Below are 25,428 nucleotides of genomic sequence, written 5' to 3'. Positions count from 1 at the left end.
GTTAAACACTCTCATTTAGAATCAAAGTTCATTTTCACTTGCACAATTGGAGATCTGTTATTGATGTTTTACTCATTTGTTGGAATTATATCTGTCTGCCATTTAAGGAATATTAGGTCTACAAATTCTGTAACCCCAAAATCTAACTCACCCATATCATAAAATCATAGAATCTCTACAGTGCAGAAGGAGGCCATTTGGCCCAAGCAGTCACACAACCCCTCCGAAAGAGCACCAGACCTGGGCCCATACCCCATTCTATCCATGTAACTCCTCCTAACTGTTGGGCACTAAGGGACAATTTAGCATGGCCAATCCACCTAACCTGTACAGTTTTGGACTGTGGGAGGAAACCGGAGCCCCCTAAGGAAACCAACGCAGATACAGGGAGAACATGCAAACTCCACACAGTCACCCAAGGTTGAAATTGAACCGGGCGGCATGGTGGCACAGTGGCTAGCACTGCTGCCTACCACGCTGAGGAGCCAGGTTCTATCAAGGCCGAGGGCCACTGGCCATGTGGAGTTTGCACATTGTCCCGTGTCCGCGTGGGTTTTACCCTCACAACCCAAAGATGTGCAGATTAGGTGGATTGGCCAGGCTAAATTGCCCCTTAATTGGAAAAAAATAATTGGGTACTCTAAATTTATTTTTAAAAGTTGAACCAGGGTCCCTGGCGCTGTGAGGCAATAGTGCTTACCACTGTGCCACCATTAGCTGACTGCTCTAAACTGCAGTTGAAGCACTGAACTGGAAGCAGAATTGAGACGGTAATTTTGTTTTGTCCAAGATATACTTATTTTCTAAAATATTTAATTTTGGATCAAGTAGGACACCATAACTTAAACTGCTCATTAAAATATATATTGACTTCTAAAAAGGACAACAAAAGGCACACTGAATTGCTTTGAAAACAGCAGCTCCTTTCAGCGCACAAATTGATGGCTGCTCAGCACCATAGCAACAGACATTCTATGACAAACAATGATCCAGAATCCACCACCTTCACCCCCAAACAAAATTCTCATGCAGATATTTTAGGACAGATTGAAAGATACATCACTTTGTTGCGATACTTTAAGCATACTTTCAAGACTTCCGTAAACTAGCATCAACATTTCTAAACCAAAGTAAACACTGTACTGCTGTTGCAAACTGCATTTCTTCATTTGCCACTAATATTATAGTTGCACCTCAACGGCCACTAAACCTCTTGCCATGCCATCACTTCAGTTAAGTGGGCCTTGGGAATTGGAAGGTATGAATTTGTACGTATAGCCTGCCATGCTGGTTTAGCACAGGGCTAAATCACTGGCTTTGAAAGGAGACCAAGGCAGGCCAGCAGCACGGTTCAATTCCCGTACCAACCTCCCCGAATGTGGCGACTAGGGGCTTTTCACAGTAACTTCATTTGAAGCCTACTTGTGACAATAAGCAATTTTCATTTCATGCCAGTAATCAACAATGAATCCCATCTAAAAGATATTAAACAAAGCTGACCACAATGAAAAGCTAAACAGAATGTGATTAATTGTATGAAGGAACCCGTCTAATGTTGCAAGACAAATTTATCGCCAAAAATGCAAAACAGTGTGGTCCCCAATCCTCCCCAGAGGTTATATCCACTACTTTATAGATTTAAACCTCATCAGGAGGTAGGAATCATAATTGAACACTTTCAATAATAAGGTGTGGCGAATCCACAGAAGCAGATGGAAAATATTGTACCGCCCCTTTTGACATAATAACCACAATATTAAGCAACATAACTGCCCACCTACACACCAATTCCTGCACCTATCCTTCCTTCTGATGAATAACTATGTTTATATGAAAATGCCATTCTTTGCTGTAACCAATTGTTGCCAATCAGCACCAATAATGTTGCCAATTAATAATGATGCTCTTTAGAGTCGCCAGGTATCAAATTATACCACCACAAGGCTTTACCGGATATCGATCAAAGGCCCACACACCAGTTAGTCAGTTCAAGTTCAAAGATGAGTTATTTACACAAAAGGATGACTTCGACATGCAACATAAAACACTACAAGTTAAACTACACCTAACAACTACAATAACCTATACTTAACTTCAGGGCAACCGGCTTTATGCAGATGGACACGGCCTTTGTCTGGATCTTGCGTGGCTGGGTGGAAGAAGTAGCTCTGTTTCTGCTGGGCTCATCCATCTGGGAGCGATCGTTGGGCTTGAACTCGTCTGTCTGGTCGTTATGCTACACTTGGGTTGGCATAGGCCGGATTCAAGAGAGACCGAGCACATGGCTGTGGCTCTACTTATCTCTCTAGAATTTTGCGCTCTTTGGGGCGGTCCTTAACTTGGACCCAATAATTCGACATGCTTCGATCACTGCCTTCGATTTTGGCCAATAAAGAGGCGGGTGCCTTGATCGCTTGGCGTGTACTTAGCGGTCATTGACCTTGGCTGTTTGGGCTCCCTGAGTAAAAGGAGTGGCACCGATTAGTCTGTATCGGTTACCTGAGTACAGTTCTTTTGTTCTGGGGAAATGGGCCATTAGAATGCAAACGAGCGGGAGGGGGGGGGGGGGGGGTTCCGTTCGCGTCTAGCTATCTAGGTTGCAAATACACACACAAACTCTGAGGCTGTCCGAGTCCTGGGTTGGCCATAGTTCCCATGGTCCTTTGCAGGTGGCCGTCTGAGATGGCTACACAATGAAAGGACAAATGGGATGCCACCAGAAGGAATGCACCAGTTGTCACAAACAGCAAATTTAGAATTTACAGTGCAGAAGGAGGCCATTCAGTCCATCGAGTCTGCACGGCTCTTGGAAAGAGCACCCTACCCAAGCCCACACCTCCACCCAATCCCCATAACCCAGTAACCCCATTCAACACCAAGGGCAATTTTGGACACAAAGGGGAATTTAGCATGGCCGATCCACCTAACCTGCACATCTTTGGACTGTGGGAGGAAACCGGAGCACCCTGAGGAAACCACACACACACGGGGAGAACGTCCAAACTCCGCACAAACAGTGACCCAAGCCGGGAATCAAACCTGGGACCCTGGACCTGTGAAGCAATTGCGCTAACCACTATGCTACCATGCTGCCCAAATATCACTGAAATCTTTTTCAGATGATCAAGCTCCTAATCATAATCAAGTTTCAAAGAATTAAGTGAACAAAATATCTCATTATAACCCATCTCATCCTGTACCAAGGAATGAAATCTTGGAGTAGGCTATCCACTCAGCTGGGAATGGGGTAGGGCAAGACTTTTCCTTTCCTTGTAAAAGCTCTATCTTTAATAACATTGTTTAATCATGTTTCCAGGTATGTTTACCAGTGTGGTCCTGATGTCGATCCTGGCATGAACTGGATTGCACAATGCCATGTATTTTAAAAATGGTTAATGAGGGATAAAGTAAAGTACAGTAAGATAGCATTGGAGACGCAGTCTGTTGGAACATGGAATGAAAGGATACAGATTTGAACTTTCAATCTTCGCTAGGTTTCACGAATACACTGACAACATCCAGCTATACCTCAGCATTTGATATATCCACCGTATCAAAGTTGTCAGGCTGGTTGTCTAACATTGAGGCAAAATGGGAGGCAAAAGCACCCAAGTGTCATGATGTACCCAATTTTAGAACAGTGTGGAGAGACACCACAAAAAGAACATAGTAGCATAATGGAAAAGATCAGCCTGTCTGGCAACATCTGTGGAGAAACAGAGTTAACGTTTCAAGTCCAATATGATTCTCCTTCGGAAATTAGTGGCATAATAGGTTTGGAACACCGTCCAGTCATCTTAGTGGCTTGGGCTAAAGTTTTGGTGATGGGATTAAAATACCCGCAGAAGCAAGAGTCTCAGTTTAATAAATTGGGGCAGTTTCAACCCAGCACCTAAAATTCTGCAAGTGTTGAGCACAAAAACAAAAGCTATTAGTATTAATGAGCTCTGCTACAGCCAGGGGAAAAATGACTACTTTCCCACAGACAGCGTGCCAGACTTTCTTTTGAAATAAACGGACGAATTCAACGAGCATTTTCCCTTAGAGGGGCCATTTCAAGTGACTTAGTTTTGCATTAAAATAATCCATGGAGGCCTAATATGCAATTACTGTCAATTAATTTCACATACATATGCCAAAGCTTCTGGTGATCGTCGACAAACAAATTTCAAATTTTCATATTAAGGTTTTATTTCTAGACTCCCCCAATATCAAAAATATACAAAGTTCTGAACTTTGTTGTTTTGTTGGTACCATTTTGCTACCACTGACAAAGACAACTGAAGCTACATTTATAGTTATTACATGAACATTCAGCTAGTTTCACACTGCTGATAACAGTGTGATACTTTGAGATTAGGGCAGCCGTATAGTTGCACATATCCCAGATTTAAAAAAAATAAATTTAGAGTACCCAATGTTTTTCTTTCACAATTAAGCGGCAATTTAACCAATCGAGGTGGCCAATCCACCTACCCTGCAAATCTTTGGGTTGTGCGAGTGAGACCCATGCAGACACAGAGAAAATGTGCAATCTCCACATGGACAGTGACTCGGGCGGGATTAAAACGGGGTCCTCTGCGCCGTGAGGCAGCATTGCTAATGACTGAACCACCATGCCGCCCTTAACATCCCAGATTCGGGGTATGTTCAATTTACTAGCCAAATATTTGAGAGGTTACAATTAAATTGCAATAGTAGTTTGTAAAAGGGCTCATTTGTAGGGTTTTTACAATTTACATTATGCCAATCACGGAATTCAAAAGAGACAGCTAAGGACCTTCCATGGTATACCACTAACCCATCTTAATGTGTGCAATTGAAGTTCTGGGGCTTGTCTTGCTCAATCAAGTCATACGATCTCTTGGTGGCATTTTCTGGTCAACATTTCTGCATCTTGTCTCAAATAGGAGTTGTATTTTCTAGGAACTTATTTGGGGGGGGGGGGGGGTGGTTTAAGTTGCAGAATCGTGTGTTTCTGCAAATATTTAAATAGCTCCACACAAAGTTTTGAGTATAGGCATTTCCCAACAGTTACAAATACATTGGACTGCATCAGAGCAGAAGTTCGTGAAAGGCCAGCAAATGCAGATGCAATATCCAAGTCACATTGTCCACACAGCGAAATACAAATTCCCCCTTATACACCTCAAGTACCTGAACTTGTCAGCAACCTATCTAAACTGTCTCCAAATTGCAGTTATACTATGTGGTGATGGAATGATTCCTCCTGTCGTATTGCAAAGTTTCCACATCACCCAGAAACATGTATTCTGCCATGCATATGGGTAAAAAGGAAGTGGTAGTTAGTGATAGAAAGGAGCAACAGTTTAATCAATTTTCTCATGGCAAGTAAGAACCAGCTGGACAGATAGAAGATCTTCCACGAAGTGGTAGGCTTCCCTCAAGTGCTGTGTTGTTCATGGCACCAAAGTGAGCAACACCTAGGGACGGTGGTGGTGGCATTATCACTGGACTAGTAATCCAGAGACCTAGGATAATGCTCTTAGTCCTGGGTTCAAATTTCACCACGGGCAGATGGTGAAATTTAAATTCAATTTTAAAAATATGGAATTAAAAGTCGAATGATGACCACAAAATAATTGTCGATTGTCATAAAAATCCACCTGGTTCACTGATACCCAGTAGGAAAGGAAATCTGCTGTCCTTAGCCGGTCTGGCCAACATGTGACTCCACATCCACAGCAATGTGGTTAACTCTGTAATGACCGAGCAGGCACTCAAGAGTTCAAGGACAATTAGGGATGAGCAATAAATGCTGCACCAGCCAGTGACACCCACGTCCCTTAAATAATTTTTAAAAGAATATTCAAGGACTAACAACATCCTGGAGGTTAACATTGAGAAGAAACTGATAAATACATGTTATTACTGTGGCTACAAGAGCAGTTCAGAGGCTCAGAATTCTGTAATGAGTAATTCACTTCTTGACTCCCCAAATCCTGTCTTATCTGCACTCTACAAGACACAACCTAGGAATGTGATGGAATATTTTCCACTTGCCTGGATGAGTGCAGCTCCAACAACAGTTAAGAAGCTTGACGTCATCCACAACAAAGCAGCCCATTTGATTGGCATCCTATTCGCCAACTTCAACATTTAGTCCATTCATGACCAATGCACAGTGGCAGCAATGTGCACTGCGGCTCCTTTGACAGCCTTCCAAACCCGTGACATAGAACATACAGTGCAGAAGGAGGCCATTCGGCCCATCGAGTCTGCAACGACCCACTTAAGCCCTCACTTCCACACTATCCCTGTAACCCAATAACCCTTCCTAACCGTTTTGGACACGAAGGGCAATTTATCATGGCCAATCCACCTAACCTGCACGTCTTTGGACTGTGGGAGGAAACCAGAGGAAACCCCACCAGACACGGGGAGAAAGTGCAGACTCCTCACAGACAGTGACCCAGCAGGGACCCTGGTGCTGCAAAGCCACAGTGCTATCCACTTGCGCTACCATGCTGCCCACGTGCTACCGTGACCTATGCCACCTAGCTAGACAAGGGTAGCAGATGCACGAGAACACCATTACGTTCATGCCCCCCCCCCCCCCACACACACACACACACACACACACACACACACACACACACACACACACACACACACACACACACACACACACAACACACACACAATTCTGACTTGAAACTAGATTGCCATTCCTTCACTATTTCAGAGTCAAAATCCTGGAACTTCCTTCTTAACAGCACTATGGGTTTATCTACACCTGGATTGCAGAAGTTCAAGGTTACGGCACAGCAACAAACTCTCAAGGGCAATTAGGGATGGCAATAAATGCTAATCTGGTCAACAATTCCAACATTCTGCAAAATAATTTAAAACTTTCACAAAACATTTGCTCAGCTTCATTTACATGATTTTTTTTTGGTTGTGGGCATCACACTTCAGGAAAGGTATGAAAGCGTGAGAGAGAGTGCAGAAAAGATTCATGAGAATGGGAACTTCAGTTATGTAGATATAGTGGCAAAGCTGGAATTGTTTTTCCTGGAGAAGGTTGAGACGAGATTTGATAGAGGCACTCAAGATCATGAGGGGTCTGGACAGTGTAGGTCGGGGAAAATTGTTCCGACCAGTGGAAGGATTAAGGGGGAAGAGGGCACAAATTTAAGGGGATTGGCAAAAGAAGCAACGGTGACATGTGGATAAACTTGTTCATGGGTCAAGTGGTTAGGATCTAGAATGGAGGAAGCCTGTGGTGGAGGCAGATTCAATAGAACCATTCATGACGGAATTGGGGGCCGGATTAGCTTAGTTGGCTGGAAGGCTGTTTGTGAGCGAGGCCAACAGAACGGGTTCAATTGCAGTACCAGCTTCTCAACTGTGCCCCTCTTCTGAGGTGTGGTGACCCTCAGGTTAAATCAGTACCAGAATTAGGAGTCATAGTTTGAGGACAACGGGTAACCTTTTAGGACCGAGGTGAGGGGAAATTTCTTCACCTAGAGAGTGGTGAATCTGTGGAACTCACTACCACAGAAAGTAGTTGAGGCCAACATGTTGTGTAATTTCAAGAAAGAATTAAGATATACCTCTAGGGGCTAAAGGAACCAACGGAAATGAAGGGAAGGCAGAATGAGGGTATTTAACTTGATGATCAGCTATGATATAAATGAATGGCAGAGCAGGTTCGAAGGGCCAGATGGCCTCCTCCTGCTTCTATTTTCTATGTATGGTCATCTGGGACTAAGGCACTTTATTCTAGGATCATTATGCAAGGTTACAAGTCAGAGAAACGGCACTAGGTGCATTGCTCATTCAGAGCGGCACATGGTCACGATCGGCCTCATCTTCTGTGTTGTACCAATGCTGCAAAGTGGTTTGAGGTGTTTCATTAAAGGTGCTCTATAAATTGTTGTTGTTAAATGCTTTGTCTTGGACAATAATAAAACAATAAATAGTTTTTTTTAAAGTAGCAGATTTTTTAGATTATTGCAAGTTTGATTAGGCACTTTAGTCTTCCAGATCAATGAGTTGTGGTTTTGGTTTTACTCTCTCATGTTTTAGCTTTCAGATGGCAGCTGTTCATCATTCTGTTATTCACACCTACTTTGTGTTGTACCATTATCACTATATTTGCCCTGCACTACCAATTCTTTTGTCATACAATCTCTCTCGTCTTCCATTAAAAATCAGACTTTTACTTCTGACCTTACCCACCCTCTTACCTTTCACTTGCTTGAAACATATTACATTTCCAACTTCTCCCAGTTCTGACGAAAGATTACCTCCCTGAAACACTTCTGTTTCTCTGATGCTGCCTGCTTTGCTGAATATTTCTGGCATTTTCTGTTTTTATTATAATAGATATGTGACACATGGACAGTGTGAACATATGTTAGTCATATTACCTGTACAGGACTTTAATTGATTGACAATTCTAATCAGATGCTTTTGGACTGGGAGAGATTTAATCTCAATCTTTAATTTGGACAATAAATCATCCTGGTTCAGTGCAGGGTTCTGACAACTCTCCAAGCACAATACTGACATACATACGAACACGCTTGTTTAACATGAATCTAACTAAAGTCTTAATCCATTCTTATACAGAAACACTAAATTAAACTCTCTTAAATCTCTTCCTTATTTCTAATATTGAATAATACAAACATAGATTATTTAAAACTACCTATATTGAAATGAAATGAAAATCGCTTGTCACGAGTAGGCTTCAAATGAAGTTACTGTGAAAAGCCCCTAGTCGCCACATTCCGGCGCCTGTTCAGGCAGGCTGGTACGGGAATTGAACCGTGCTGCTGGCCTGCCTTGGTCTGCTTTAAAAGCCAACAATTTAGCCCTGTGCTAAACTAACCCCTAATTTCCCGCTGTGGATTGGAAGATGGTCACTCAGTCCACAGTTTTTGTCCTTATTTTCTTCAGTATTCTCAGGTGCATCCCTTCTGCTTTTAGTGACTTATCAATAAAGTACAGTCAGCCTTCTTTGATACCTTCTCTTTATCAATTATTGGCCCATCCAGTATCTCAATTACCGTCTCCTTCACTATAATTAGAAGCATCTTCTTCCTCGGTAAAGGCAGATGCAAAGTACTCGCTCAATACCTCAGCCATATCCTCTGCCTTCATGCATACATGTCCTTTTTGATTGGTCCTTAATCCACCCCAAAGCCTCTCTTACCATCTTTTTAGTATTTATATTCCAATAGTAAAAGTTATAATGAGGAAATAAGAACCGTACAAATCAATATTAGGTTAAAGGATAGTGAGCCAAAACGTGGCAGATGCAGTTAAACATGGAAACATGGATTAAGTGTAAGATCATGCACCCAAAGAGAAAATGCTGGAAAATCTCAGCAGTCTGGCAGCATCTGTAGGGAGAGAAAAAGAGCTAATGTTTCGAGTCCAGATGACCCTTTGTCAAAGCTGTGAGATCATGCATTTTGGTCGGAAAAATGGGAAGGCAACTTATTATCTAAATTGGGAGAGACTTTGGGGTGCTCTGATGCAGTGCGATCTGACGATCCTTGTTCATGAGTCAAAGAACGAGAGAGAAAGCGAATGGAATGTTGGCATTTATAGCTAAAGGAATAGTGTACAAAGGAAAGAAAATGGTGTTGCAACTGTACAAGGCATTGGTGAAATCACAACTAGAGTATTGTGCAGAGTTTTGGTCCCCTTATTCAAGGAAAGATGTAGTGGCATTCAAGGCAGTTCAGAGGAGGTTCATTAGGTTGATTCCAGAGATGAGGGGTTTGTCGTATGAAGAGAGATTGAACAGTTTAGGCCTATACTCTCTACAGTTTAGAAGAATGAGGGGAGATGAAATGGAGGTACACAAGATGATAAAAGGTATGGATAAAATATACGTGGAGCGGATGCTTCCTCTTGTGGGGCTTTCTAGAATGAGAGGATAAGAGGTAGCAAATTGAAATCAAGAGGAGAAACTAATAATAATCTTTATTAGTGTCACAAATAGGCTTACATTAACACTGCAATTAAGTTACTGTGAAAATCCCCCAGTCGCCACACTCCGGCACCTGTTCAATAATCAATGGTTTCATGGTCATCATTAGACTTTTAATTCCAGATTTTTTGTTTTTAAATGGAATTCAAATTCCACCATCTGCCATGGTGGGTTCTAAGCCCATGTTCCCAGAGCATTACCCTGGGTCTCTGGATTATTAGTCTAGTGACAATACCACTAAGCGACTGCCTCCCCTGGGATGAGCCAAATGGCCTAATTCTGCTCCTATATCTTAGGAACTTATAATAGAACACTTTTGGAATCCTCTTTGTCTATTTGCTTTTTTGCTTCCCCTCTGAACTTTCTTTATTCAGCCCGGTTCTCACCTTTAATATCAGCCTGACTGACATCTGTCGTATGAACCCTTTTCTTGCTTCATTTTAATTGTTTCTTTCCAGCAGGCTCTGACTGCCTGACCTTTCCCCCTCGCAGCAATGTACCTTGTCTGTATTGAAACAATCTCCTCTTTATGAACAACCTATTGCTCAGTTACAATTGTGCCTACCAATGTTTGATTTCAATTTGCATGGACCAGGTTTGTCCTCACCCCATGAAATCAACATTTGTTTTACACTAGGTTTTTCCATAACTAATTTAAACCTGGTGATCACCCTCCCATAAATGTTCTTCCAACGACATTTGGCCCATTTGACCCACCTTATTCCCTAGAACCAGATCCACCATTGTCTCCTTCCCTTCCCGTGTTGGGCTGGAAACATACTGTTCAAATTTTCTTGTGCAGACTTCATAAACTCTTCCCCCTCTCTGCCTTTTACACTATTATTATCCCAGTCTATATTAAAATAATTCAAGTTCCCCATTATAAGACCATAAGACACAGGAGCAGAATTAGGCCACTCGGCCCATCAAGTCTGCTCCGCCGTTCAATAATGGTTGATATTTTTCTCATCCCCATTCCCCTTCCCCCTCCCTATAACTGGGCCTCCTTATTAATCAAGAATCTTTGTAACTTCCCTGAACACTTGCTCCTCTGTATCTGTCCAACTACCACTATCTACTGGCCTACAGAATACTCCCAGAGTGCAATGACACATCAATTGTTTCTATCATGGTTAATTTTTATTTGTCTAAGTACCAACTGTGGGGGCTTGTGTAAAAACAATGACTGCTGCATCAACAACCATCATCTAGTGTCACTGTTGTCCATAAGGTGCAGGAGCAGAAGTAGGCCATTCAGCCAATACTGACCGAAATGGCCACCATGGCCCCCATCTGCAGCAACCATATGTTCATACCAGTCATGCTTGGCGCCATCTTTAAGAGGTGGAGACAGGACAGGGGGACACTGACGGTTAGAGATTTTTACCCAGAAGACAGACTAGCTACTCCAGAGGAACCGACGGAGAGATTGGAGCTACCGAGTGGAAACAAACTCCCAACATCTACAGGTTAAGAATTTTCTCCACAACAAGATGACAGCATACCCACTGATCCAGAGATACACAATGTTAGAGGAGCTACTGGATGTAAGTAATCTGGGGAGGGGAAATTGCGGGTTTCTGTTGACTATTAGAAAGGTTGCGCTCACCACTGGACGAAACACGGAAATAATGGGAGGAAGAGTTAGGGACGGAAATAGGGTGGGGACTCTGAAGTGAAGCATTGAGCAGGGCCAACTCCAACTCCTCATGCGCAAGGCTAAGCCTCATGCAGCTGAAAGTGGTGCACAGAGTGCACCTGACAAGAATCCAATGAGCAGGTTCTTCCCGGAGGTGGAGGACAAATGTGAACTATGCCAGGGAGGCCCGGCCAACCACATCCACATGTTCTGGGCATGCCCCAGACTTGTTGGGTTCTGGATAGCCTTCTTCGAAGCAATGTCCAAGGTTGCGGGCATAACAGTGGAGCCGTGCCCAAGGGCGGCAATCTTCCGGGTATCGGACCAGCCAGAACTATTAATGGGGAAGAGGGACAAAGCCCTTACCAACCTAATTGCCTGCCAGAGAATCCTGCTCGGCTGGCGATTAGCAGCACTGCCCACAGCTGTAGACTGGCTTGCAGACCTGCCAGAATTTCTCCACCTGGAGAAGATCAGGTTCGTTATCCGAGGGTCAGAGGATGGTTTCCACAGTTGGTGAATGACGTTGAGGCCACTCACAAACATGTTTCAGGACCTGTTCAAGGCCAACAGAGCAAAGGGAGGGGGCACAGTGAAGGGAGGGGATGGGGTGGGGAGAGACTAGGGAAAGAGAAGAGGGGGAGGCCGAAAAACAGCCAAAACAGATATCGGACAGCCCAGAGCAAGGCCGCTAGAAACGGACCCCCCCCCCATCACCAACCAAAACATCAAAACTGAGGTTGAAGGGGAAGGAGAAAGAATGGAGGAGGCTGGGGCCAATCGACAGTAGGGGGAGGGGAGAGGGAAAACACCACACACATGTAAATAGAAGATAACTGCCCACTGTATAATAGGCGACCCAAGAAAAGATCTTGAAACAACAAATGAGGGGGCGGGGAGCCAAGGAAAATGGCTTGTATATTATAACCGATGCACACACCACACAGACACCCTTGTTGAATATAGTTTATAAAATGTAAAAACTTTAATTGAACCTGGGTCCTTGATGCCGTGAGGCCATCGTGCTGCACCCAGAGGCAACTTGATTGAAACATACAAGATCCTGAGGTGTCTTATAATAATAATCTTTGTCATAAGTAGGCTTACATTAACAGCAAGATGACACAAATTGTAACTGTAGTTATCAACCCCTAATGGCAATTCTGGTTATCAGTTAATAGCACAAATCAGAGTTCTGTTGTGCAATGCTTCTTTAAACCTTTTTACAGAATGGTGATCAATACAAGCGGTATTAAAAGATAAAATACTAAGTCAGGCTTCAAAAGCTATTATTCCTTTGGAGGTCTGGGTGCATAATTCTTCTTTGCAAGCACATAAAAGGATAAACTAATGAGAGAATATGCGCTGTATGCTAAAAAAATGTCCAAATCAAGTAGGTACTTTAAAAAGCTTCAACTAAATAAACCAATATACATTCACCTGCTGTGTTAAAAAGGCTAATGCTTTTTATTATGTTAGCTGCAGAAAAATAAAGTTCAGAGTTGTTTTTAAAGAGATTAGAAGTTCGAGACTGGTAACTAACTTCAGATGTTGAACTTCTACTACTAAATGAGATCACCTTCGGTAAACATGCCAAATGACGTTCAGGAAAAAAATGAACACACCACTTTGTGAAAGCATTTAACAATTGGAGAAGTGGGAACCAATTAATAATTTTATCAAAATAAATCATTGTCATTTAAATATTTTATTTGATAAAATCTGAATATTTTTGTTTAGTTTGGTCTTGTATCCAAATCAAATTATGTAATTGTATATTTCTGGAAAATCCTTGAAAGAAAATTGGGCTAATTTATGATAATCAGGAATGACGGTACAATGCAATTGTTGGAAAAATACTTGCACACATGTTCCAGCCAACAATTTACAGATGAGGCCATAAACACTGGTCAAAGAATTTGGGAGAAAATTCATTCCAAACTGCTTGTTACTTTTTTTTGCTTAAGCTTAAATCTACTACACCTGGATATCACTTTGATTTGTTAAGTAGTTACATGCTTACCTTTCACAGTAACACACTTGCAATAATATTTTGTAGCACAGTATATGGAACACATACAAAAGACATTTTCCTTCAATTGAAGATAAATAGTAACAAAAGTTATTTTAAATGTCAAAAATATCTGAACAGTAACAGAACACATATCATTATCAAATTAATTGCAATAAGTTTAAGATGATAGCATACTGAGGACTGTATTCACCTGCAATTTCTTTGTAAAATAGCGAGTCTGACCTTTTTTTAAGCACTGCTCCAAATTCTTGTTCGTCAAGATGGAAAGGATCCAAAAGCGTCCACTTTAAGTTGCATCTTAAAATAGTTTTGACTTCACACTGTGATTGTAAAGTAAAATTCCCAGGTTCCAGACTGATTAGAATCACGGTGTCATTAATTTACGGCCTGCTTTTCGCCTGGTGCAAAATACTTCATCTCACAACAGAAGAATATTAAGGGGATGTAACACACATGACATATCCGTACGAATAGCAGACTGGAGTGTTAAGGGCGGAGTAGAGCAAAGTTCATTTGGTTTCTCCAAGCTGCATGTTAAATAGTTCATGATTTATTACGGTCAATATAATAGTGATTCATCTTATGTTTCCAGAGTGTAGAAGTTACTCAGTAAAGAATGCAGAATAAATTACTATTTCATTTAAAGCAAAATATCTGAAATATTTTCTTTATATGCTTTAAAGGCGGTTTTAAACTAACCTTAGTTTAATTTCACAAAGCAGTAATTGAAGTACAGCCAAAACGTACAACACTGTAATCAACATCTGAAATTTAACAGAAATGTTACTGAGGGTTTTGTCTTTTGTGCATATAAAACATTTGAGTTCAAAGATTTGCTGCTCCAATGCAGTGCAGCAAGTCATATTAATGTCCCATTTTTCGGAGCTCCCCAACTTCACCACACTATTATGCAGAGGTGCTGAGCAGAGGCGAGGCAAGGGAAAGTAAAATCTAAGATGCGATGTGACCCAAATTGTTCTACTAGTCTTTATGAGATAACATTTAAAATTGCAAATCTGATGTTTAGTGCGCCCAATGTTTCAATTGGCAAATATAGACTTTGTAATAATGAGACATTCATTGCTTCGTTTACGCTAATTTAAATGAAAGCACTTGAGTCCTTATTATTGGCTATGGAATGTTTGAAAACAAGAGGGATCCTGAATAAAAAAAGCAGCCTTGGCTTCCTGTTCACATTGTCAGCCAGCAACACAAGCTGGTAGGAGCTCATGTGAATATCAGAGGAAGCTGCAATGAAATTTAGCTGCAGCTAGCCAGTCCTTACTGTCATTCAAAAATAATGGCACTGAAGTGTATTATTGGGTTCATTGGCATACATCAACCCAGGAGATTCGCAATGCAGTAAAATTTATTAAAGCCAGAATGTTAGCAAACCCACTGAATTTCCTCATGCAGCTAGGATTGAGACATAAAAATCATGTACTGGAATAGTAATGAACATTTTGATTTTGAATCAATACATGGAATTAATTCATTAGATCCAGTCATCAAAAGTTTAACCACATCATATCCACTCTGCACAGCTACAATGACAATTATTTACATACAAACATATGAATTAGGAGAAGTAGGCCAGTTATCACTTCAAACCTGCTCCACTATTCAATAAGACCAGTATTTTTCAACATTTTTTGCCCGGGACCCGTTTTTCCCAAATGGCCATCCTTCATGACCCACGCTGGACAACCTTCGCGACCCACGCCAGCTGGCCTTCGCGACCCACGCCGGCTGGCCTTCGCGACCCACGCCGGCTGGCCTTCGCTTTTGCTTACCGTTAATATGACAGCTAAGGCTGCTTGGATCTCATGCTCTCACTTGCTTTGCCATTCAATGTTACATTTCTGGTAAGGACTTCAGCTGATGATTTAAGAACTCAATGCCTTTGAAGTTTTTGAGGATTTTAATCTTTCATTTGCAAGTATAATAATAATTATAATCTTTTTTATTGTCACAAGTAGACTTAAATTAACAATAATAATAACCGCTTGTCACGAGTAGGCTTCAATGAAGTTACTGTGAAAAGCCCCTAGTTGCCACATTCCAGCGCCTGTTCGGGTACACAGAGGGAAAATTCAGAATGTCCAATTCACCTAACAGCACGGGCTAGATTATCCGCCAGCGGGATGCTCCGTTTTGCCAGCAGCCCGGGGGTTTCCCAACGTATTGGGGCTGCCCCACAATGGCAAACCCCATTGACAAGCCGGTGAAACGGAGTTCCCGCTGGCATGCTGAACCAGAAATCTGGCAAGGCAGGATGGAGAATCCAGCCCCATGTCCAGGAAACTGGAGAACCCGGAGGAAACCATACAGACACAGGGAGAGCGTGCAGACTCTGCAGTTAGTGACCCAAGCGGGAATCAAACCCAGGCGCTGTGAAGCAACAGTGCAAACCACTGCACTATTTTGCTTCCCTGCATGAACTTTGTATCCTGATTTGCTGTGGCACAATTAATAAAACCATACCTCAAGAAATCATCTTTATACTGCTTTGTTCTGTTTATACCTTCTTCCTGATGGCTTGTTCACCAGAGGCCCCTGCGGGTTGCAATCCTGGCTTTGAAAATGACTGAGACCATGCTCATCTGAATGTAACCGCTCACCTACTCCTGGTGACCATTTATCCCCCACTTTAAAAATATTCCTCTTCCACTGCCTTATGAGGAAGAAAGTTCCAAAGACTCTCGACCGTCTGAGAAAAAATATTTCTCTTCATCGGTCTTAAACGGGAAACCCCTCATTTTTAAAGTAACCCCCCAGTTCCAGATTCTCCCACAAGAGGAACATTGTCTCCACATCCACCCTACACAATGTTTAACACTGTTGCTTCACAGTGCCAGGGCACCAGGATCGATTTCCGGCTTGGGTCACTGTCTATTCGGAGTCTGCACGGTCGCCCAGTGTCTGCATGGGTTTCCTCCGGGTGCTCCAGTTTCCTCCCATAAGTCCCGAAAGTCTTGCTGTTAGGTAGATTGGACTTTCTGAATTCTCCCTCCATGTACCCGAACAGGCACAGGAATATATGACTGGGGCTTCTCACAGTAACTTCATTGCAGTGTTAATGTAAGCCTACTTGTGACTATAAAGATTATTATTATAAGACACCTCAGGATCTTGTATGTTTCAATCAAGTTGCCTCTGGGTGCAGCACGATGGCACAGTGGTTAGCACTGCTGCCTCACAGCTTCAAGGACCCAGGTTCAATCCCGGCCCTGGGTCACAGTCCATGTGGAGTTTGCACATTCTCCCCGTGTCTAATTGGGTCGCACCCCCACAACCTAAAGATGTGCAGGGTAGGTCAACTGGCCACGCTAAACTGCCCCTTAATTGGAAAAAAAGAATTGGGTCTCCAAATTATTTTTAAAAACTGCCGCTTAACCTTAATCTAAACTCTGGTGGATACAAGCCTCGCCTGTCCAACCTTCCCCCATAAAAGAACCCGCCCATTCCAGGTATTAGTCTAGTACATTTTCTCTGAACTGTGGTGGGGGGGGGGGCGGGGGGGTGGGGGGGGGAAAGAGGAGGAGGAGGAGGAGAACTATTGTCCCCAATTTACATAAATGACATGGGCTCAGAACATAAGAACATAAGAACTAGGAGTAGGCCATCTGGCCCCTCAAGCCTGCTCCGCCATTCAATTAGATCATGGCTGATCTTTTGTGGACTCAGCTCCACTTTCCGGCCCGAACACCATAACCCTTAATCCCATTATTCTTCAAAAAACTATCTATCTTTACCTTAAAAACACGTAATGAAGGAGCCTCAACTGCTTCACTGGGCAAGGAATTCCATAGATTCACACCTCTTTGGTTGAAGAAGTTCCTCCTAAACTCAGTCCTAAATCTACTTCCCCTTATTTTGAGGCTATGCCCCCTAGTTCTGCTGTCACCCGCCAGTGGAAACAACCTGCCCGCATCTATCCTATCTATTCCCTTCATAATTTTAAATGTTTCTATAAGATCCCCCCTCATCCTTCGAAATTCCAACGAGTACAGTCCCAGTCTACTCAACCTCTCCTCATAATCCAACCCCTTCAGCTCTGGGATTAACCTAGTGAATCTCCTCTGCACACCCTCCAGCGCCAGTACGTCCTTTCTCAAGTAAGGAGACCAAAACTGAACACAATACTCCAGGTGTGGCCGCACTAACACCTTATACAATTGCAACATAACCTCCCTAGTCTTAAACTCCATCCCTCTAGCAATGAAGGACAAAATTCCATTTGCCTTCTTAATCACCTGTTGCACTTGTAAACCAACCTTCTGTGACTCATGCACTAGCACACCCAAGTCTCTCTGAACAGCGGCATGCTTTAATATTTTATCGTTTAAATAATAATCCCGTTTGCTGTTATTCCTACCAAAATGGATAACCTCACATTTGTCAACATTGTATTCCATCTGCCAGACCCTAGCCCATTCACTTAACCTATCCAAATCCCTCTGCAGACTTCCAGTATCCTCTGCACTTTTCGCTTTACCACTCATCTTAGTGTCATCTGCAAAGTTGGACACATTGCCCTTGGTCCCCAACTCCAAATCATCTATGTAAATAGTGAACAATTGTGGGCCCAACACGGATCCCTGAGGGACACCACTAGCTACTGATTGCCAACCAGAGAAACACCCATTTATCCCAACTCTTTGCTTTCTATTAATTAACCAATCCTCTATCCATGCTACCACTTTACCCTTAATGCCATGCATCTTTATCTTATGCAGTGCATCTTTATCTTATGCAGAAGGTCAATGCAAAGCAGTCAAATTTGAGATAACAAATGCTGAAGTAATTGGGTTAAGAAATAGCAAAATAGGTTGACTAAAATACAGAAGTGCAAAATTATATCAAAATATTGTAAGAAGAAAAGCAAGCAATGGTGTTGATTATAGGCACGTAATAATTCTGAAGAGACTTAAAGAGTCTCCGCAGACTCAATGTTGAAATCTCCATTCAAAAAATGCACGGATTCAATTGTGATGGAATTTTTGGGTCTAGCTTGTACTTTTTAGGATATAATCAACCTAGAACTCAAATGGAGAAGGCAAATCTATCCTCCCTGTTGCTCAACAGAAACTGAGAATTTGAAACCAAAAACTACTGGTTGAAGCTATATAAGAGGAGACAAAGCAATCAGAGCTCAGTTGTCAAAGTGTCCAGTGGTGCAATACAGGAAAGCTGAAGAAGACAGAGGCTAGTTCCAGAAGCTGAGAAATTTTAAAATTACACAGTTACTGCAGCTGTTTCTGTTACTTGACGTGGAGATGCCCACGTTGGACTGGGGTGAGTACAGTACAGGGGCTGTTTAGCACAGGGCTAAATCGCTGGCTTTGAAAGCAGACCAAGGCAGGCCAGCAGCACGGTTCGATTCCTGTACCAGCCTCCCCTAACAGGTGCCGGAATGTGGCAGAGGCTTTTCACTAGCTTTCGGAGCACTGCTCCTTTCTCAGGAGGAAAGAGCCCGAGGAAGGAGCAGTACTCCGTAAGCTAGTGTTTGAAACAAACATGTTGGACTTTAACCTGGTGTTGTAAGATTTCTTACTGTTACTTGAAGATAACACAAGTGGATCTACGCCATCCAGATCGGGTTGGGAGGGTCTGCAGAAAAGTGTGTCCATGAAACTGTCAGCTGGGGATCAGGCTAGTTTTTTGAAAAACTTTGTGATGGGAGTTTGATTATCTATATGCTGAATAGAACAGTTTAGCCAATTCGCAAGGTCTGTCTTAGTTGTACTTGGCATGCTGTTTATAGTCGACTGCAATTTTTCTGTTAATTAATGTTTAACTGGCGTTAGTTCTGGGTTTTAGATTATAGCAGGGTACAGGAGATTTTATTTAGTCTTTGCTAATTATTCTGCTTTAATCTGTCGAATCATATGGCTTCGTTCTTTCAGTAGATAAATGAGAATTCAAATTTTTGTTTTAGAAAAGGGTTACTGGAATGTAACCAAGATCATAACAGGATGCATAATCAAATCATCCAGAACAGTAAAACACAAATCAAAAAAAGTTGTGACAAAAGCGTACCCTCCAGTCAGATTGCAACTTGTGCAATATGCAGTTCTGGTTGCTGAGACACAAGGAAGCACTAGAGGTAATGCAGAGAAAAACCACAAGGCTAACTGACCTCTTGTGCAGGGGTTGCCAAACCATGAGTTGCAACTATTTTGATCAACATAAATAACCAAATCAACTAAATCAAATAAACTGAGGGACAAATTAAAGGGACAGTCTCTTAAAGGGAAACTGCCTTAAACAAAAGAGTGAATCACAAATGAGACTTAAATATAAAACCAAAAGGTCATTAGAGCGGCCAATAAGCTACCCCAGCCGCTGCGAAGCCCATTGGGCACGGAAGTCTCGAGAGTACCACTGGCACCGCATGCTCCCTCTCCAGGGACACCCAGACATGAATGCAGCCCTGTAGGTTGGCAGACAGTCAGGTCAGACAACCCCCCCCCCCCCCCCCAATCGCCTGGACCTGCTGATTGCAAGTTGGCGATGTCCAGGTTAGGAGCACATTCACAAGGAATTCCTCCTATTTCCCCACAGATCAGGAACATGGGACTGAAGTGCAACCAAAACTGTAACAAAATATATATTTTTATAAAAAATAACTGAAGAGGGTGCAGTCTAAAAACAACCTATACAGGCATTGTCCATGGACTCCACAAGGTCACAAAAAGGGCAGGCATCTTGTGAGTCCATGAACTGATGCGTCCAACGGTTGTGTTGAACTGCTGCATGCAACACTTTCCACCCCCTCCAGTACGCAATGTTAAGGGGGAGGACTTCTCCGTAGAGGGATATCCACTGAGGACCTCCGCCCCGGATGGCAACAAGGAGGACAAGTGAAGGGTGTGCATACAGGAAACCCCTACATACAGTGTGAAAGGGCACAAGGCGGCTCAGGCTGTAGGGCTCTGACGCCCAAGAGGCCAGAAATAGAGGCCAGGTGACTCATGCAGAAACCCTCTTGTCACTCCAGGAGACAGAACCGTAGAACCATAGAACAGCTACAGTGCAGAAGGAAACATTCGGCCCACTGAGTACTCTCCTCCGCCCAATCCCGTAACCCTACCAACCTGCACATCCCTGGACACTGAGGGGGGGGGGGGATTTTATCATGGGCAATCCACCTAACCTGCATATCTTTGGACTGTGGGAGGAAATGCACGCAGACACAGGGAGAAAATGCAAACTCTGCACAGTCACCCAAGGCCAGAATTGAACTTGGGTCTCTGGCGCTGTGAGGCAGCATTGCTAAGCACTGTGCTACCATGTAGTTTAATCTCCCAGATTGCAGGAAGTACATTGCATACTTCCTTTCTCGAAGGACCAAGATGTTCTGGAACCTGTGCTGTGCCTTCCTCCTGCCGTTGATGTTGGGGCTGGCAATGGTCACTTTCATGTCAAAAGTATTGTGCTCCCATCACCATTTTAGTGCTCAGAGTGGGGGGGAGGCAGGTCTGCCCCTCCACTCCCTCAGAAGCTCAGCAAGGAAGCTGCTTGTTCCGGAGTCCATGCCTCATGCCCTATACGTATAAGTGGACCGGATCAGCAGCACCAGATCAGATCAGCAGTCAAGGCCCAGCTCAACTCTGTTCTGTCGACCACGGCTGAGGAACACGGAGTCCTGGAGTTCCCCAGGGGGACTCAGTGGGGCAAACAGGCGAGTCCATTGCCTCGCTGCAGATGGACCCAATCGCCCCCTCCCCACCCACCACTGAGCGGCATTCCTCCTCCGGGTCCTATTCAAAGTCTGGAACATAGTCTTGCGTCGCAGCTCTCATCAGTCTGGAGCCGCGTCTGTTGTCAGGAGCCGCGTCTGTTGTCAGGAGCCAATACTCAGGAATCCGCATCTCCACTTACGATGACTGGTGGAGGGACGGGCTGTGGCTGCTGGGGTGACCAGGATCGGGATGTGCTGGGTGGCGGAGTGGGCTGGATGACACCCCGTGAGTTGCCACAAACCGCAGTGGTGAAAGATGGGCAACACCTGCAAGGAGTGACCAAAACTTGTCAGATCTATGAACGGGAGCTGCACGTAATAATTGAGGCCATGCACCTGGTGGAAGAAATACATCGTCATGGCACACCACCTCGGGAGGGTGCTCAGCGCAAGGTCTGAAGGAGAGTGTCAGGGAGGTGGGCGTCCGGGAGGGGGCAAGCGTTCGTGAGTGGGCGAGTGGCAGGGAGATAAGTACACTGAAAAGCATTTGGAAGTTATTAGGAGTTAGTAACAGGATTTTGGGGCCAATTAGGTTCAAGGCAGCCAATATGTTTTTACATATAAGTTACAGGGAAGGAACATAGTAACCCAACCTTATTATAGATTTTCTTCTGAGAAAGCAATTTTTCCGTTCCTTTTTTAAAGGCACATATTAGGAATGCTAAACATGGGACAGCTAAAATAGAGAAGTTATGCTCAAGATACATCAAAGCTCAGTTATCATACTTGGTCACTGTGCACAATAAACGAGTTTACGTTTTTCCATCATTTTGTGTTTTACGTACTAAGATTGATTTTTGAAGAAATAAATCACAAATTAATTTATTAACATTTTTTAAAATTCTACTCGTCAGCCTGATAAAAATTTTCCAAATTCCCCTTATAATTTTTTGAGCGAATGTCACTGGTTTGATTAATCCATGTGGATGCCAGGGTTTGTGTCATTGTTTTTGTAGTTGACGGTGAAGATTATTACAGCATGACATGATCAACATGATCCCCCCCCCACCCGAGACTCCTGCTCTCTGGAGTCAAAGCAAATTAAATGCATTAAATATAGGGTCACAGTGGGAAAAAGCTTAGTATCCAGATTGAGTCATTAGGAAAAACTGCAGAAACTGAGGCGTTTCGACTGGTAAAGGAGACACCCAGGGAATGATTGTTCAAGCATTGTTTTTTGAAATGTAAGTTGGCAAACGAGAGCTAGGTCAGGAGTTGGAAAATTGCCATCGGCCTTGCAACCTCTAAGCTGTGGAATGTAAAGTCAGTCATATTCCCTACCCGGATTGTGTTCCAATGAACCCTCCTGGAAGATGTACATTAGAAAGAAAATCAGACTTGCCTACAATGTCCTTCATAACTGCTGACACATGGTTTAGGCTCACACATGAACGAGTATCATTACTGAGTCAACCATTCAACAATCATTGCCAGCAAAATAAATATCTTTAGGTTTTGTTTTTATAACATTGCTAGAAACATTACACAGTAAGAAAGAGATATCCACAGAAAGGGTATACGAGAAGAAAACAAATAACATAAACAGGTATGCAGACAAGGGTAACAGGTGTACAGATCCTCTAACTTTGGGGGCCCGGTCAGTTCCCACAACTGGCTCCGTTAATTTTCTACATGCTGCCTCCTGATATTAAAACATGCCAGGGGCCTGTTTGGCACCACCTGGATGCTTAGAAAAGGCTGGTGAATTGCCTCCACATGTTGTGGAAGCCTTCCTCCGATCCTTGAATGGAGAATTTTATTTTTTCCACTTTAAGGAATTCCATTAAGTCAGAGAGCAAGGCTTTGGATGGTGCTGCTGATCTACATCCGAGCAGGCTATGATGTCCGCACCTCTCTCTCTGTAAAGAGCACTGGCTGTTTTGATACTCTAAAGGCAGTCACTAGTGGATTTAGCTCCACCCTCACCCCACAACCATGGACGTGACCTTAAAAAAGGCAGTCCAGTACCCGAAAAGTCTGGGACAGGACCAGAATATATGGTGGTCTCTCTGGCATAGTTCACATATATCCTCCACCTCCGGGAAGAGCCCACTCATGCATGTTCTGGTCAGGTGCGCCCTGCGCACTACCTTTAGCTGTGTTCGGCTCAGCCATGCACATGAGGGGCGGTGGAGTTCACCCTATGCAATGCTTCAATCCAGAGTCCTCCCCCTATCTCTATGCTTAGCTCTTCCTCCCACTTCTCCTGTGTCTTGTCTGGTGGTGACCGTACCTCTTTCAGTCGTCATCCGTACATGTCAGCGCAGTTACCGTCCCCTAGTTCGCCTGCAGTTAGACGTCTGTCCAGTAGGGAGTGTTCTGGTAGCTGGGGTAATGTTGCTGTCTCCTTGCGGAGGAAGTTCCTTAATTGCATATTATCAGAGCTCGTTGCCTTTCAGGAGCTGGAGCTTGTCCGTCAGTTCCCCAGGTTCGCTACTCTGCTTTCCATATATGGGTCCCCTATGGTCAGTACTCTTTTGTTCTATCTCCACCTTTTAAAGGAGGCATTTATTAGTGCTGTGGTAAATCTATGGTTCTTGCAGGTGGGGACCATGGTGAATATTGCGAGCAGACCCAAGTGGTGTCGGAGTGGATTCCACATTCGCAGTGTGGCCAATGCCACTGGGCTTCTTGGGAGTGCTTTGCTGGAGGGAATGGGAGTGGTGCCGTGGCTGGTGCTCAGAGGGATGTCCCCGTACAGGAGTTCTCCTCCATTCTTACCCATTCTGCTCCCGCCTCTTTGACCCATCCCTGTACTCTTTCTACGGTACCTGCCCAGTGGTAGAATAGGAGGTTCAGATTTCGATCTCCAGGTATCAGAATTTGGTTCATGGGGAAGATTTCACTTTTGCTCAGTTGTAATCTGAGAAGACCCAGAACTCCCTTAGGAGTTCCATCATTCCTCCCATGATCTAGCTAGGGGTGTTGAGACATACAGAAGGTCATCCGCATAGTGAGACTCTGTGCTCTTTGTCTCCCTTCTGGTTGCCTCTCCACCCTTTTGCTGATCTGCCAGCAATGGCCAGTTACTCAATTGCAAGAACAAATAGCAGCGGGGACAATGGGCATCCCTGTCTCGTGTCTCTGTGCAGCCAGAAGTATTCAGAGCTGGTGGTTTTCATCCGTACGCTTGCCCTGAGCACTGCACAGTAATTTCACCCACGAGGTGAACCCTGGCCCAAAGCCAAACCATTCCAGTATCTCCATGAGGTACCTCCATTCGACTCTGTTGAAGGTCTTCTTTGTGTCGAGGAAGATGATCACTTCTTGCATCTCCTCCCTGGGTGAGGTCATAATTATGTTCAGCAGGCACTTGATGTTTGCCGTTAGTTGGCTGCCCTTGACAAAGCCGGTCTGATCTTCTGCGACTACCTCTGCATTGACACTGGTCTGTGTGAACCGCACTCCGTCGGGTGTTTGCCGTTTTTAGGGATCAGCAATATCGAGGCCTCTGCCACGGTGTGCAGCAGCAGAGTCCCTCTCATTGAACATCTCCCACAGGTGCGGGGCTGTGCTGCCACAAATTTGTTTTATAGAAGTCCACCGGGAATCCATCTGGATCTGGCGCTTTCCCCGATTGCATGGAGTTAATCCTCTCCATAACTTTCCCCAGTTCCAGTGGCAGTCCCTGCTTCTTTTCCTCCCCCACAGCTGGTACATCCAGCCTGTCGAGAAACTGTGTAATCTTCGAGTCCCCCTCGAGGGACTCAGGTGTACAGCTCCTGGTAAAAGGTTGCAAGGCCTCATTGATCTTATCTGGGGCTATGACTAGCCTAATGTTAGCCGGCAAAAATATTATGTCTATGTATTTACATTGTGCTTTTATTGTACGTTTTTCATGTATGGAACAATTTGCTTGGACAATACTTTTCATTCTACCTCAGTGCGTGACAATAAATCTAAATCTATTATTCAAGTCAGCTGCCATGACAGTTATTGCTCAGACTGCTTGAAACCAATTTGTTCCAATCCCAATTCCTGGTGTAGTGCAGTCCTATCTCCTACATTCTGCATCCTTTTCTCAAATCAGCGTAGGC

At 43.7% G+C, this 25,428-nt stretch overlaps 1 protein-coding gene and 1 long non-coding RNA gene across 8 annotated transcripts in view; one reads left to right on the top strand and one right to left on the bottom strand.

Annotated features, from left to right (window-relative positions):
- Window positions 1–25,428, bottom strand: part of LOC119979493 (gamma-adducin-like) — a 240,799-nt gene that overhangs the window by 139,837 nt on the left and 75,534 nt on the right. The window contains exon 3 of one of the 7 annotated variants that reach the window (XM_038821792.1): window positions 14,344–14,408. The exons of 5 other annotated variants lie outside the window; for them this stretch is intronic. The gene's annotated coding sequence lies outside the window, so the exon portion shown is untranslated. Of the gene's footprint in view, window positions 1–13,866; window positions 14,039–14,343; window positions 14,409–25,428 lie in introns of those variants that run through there. One more of the 7 variants, XM_038821790.1, reaches the window with a different exon arrangement.
- The window catches only part of LOC119979495, a 40,739-nt gene that overhangs the window by 6,787 nt on the left and 8,524 nt on the right, over window positions 1–25,428 (top strand). The window lies entirely within an intron of this gene.

The sequence above is a fragment of the Scyliorhinus canicula genome, chromosome 16 (genome assembly GCF_902713615.1).
Source record: "Scyliorhinus canicula chromosome 16, sScyCan1.1, whole genome shotgun sequence".
Taxonomy (NCBI): domain Eukaryota; kingdom Metazoa; phylum Chordata; class Chondrichthyes; order Carcharhiniformes; family Scyliorhinidae; genus Scyliorhinus; species Scyliorhinus canicula.
This window is presented reverse-complemented; position numbering and strand designations above follow the sequence as displayed.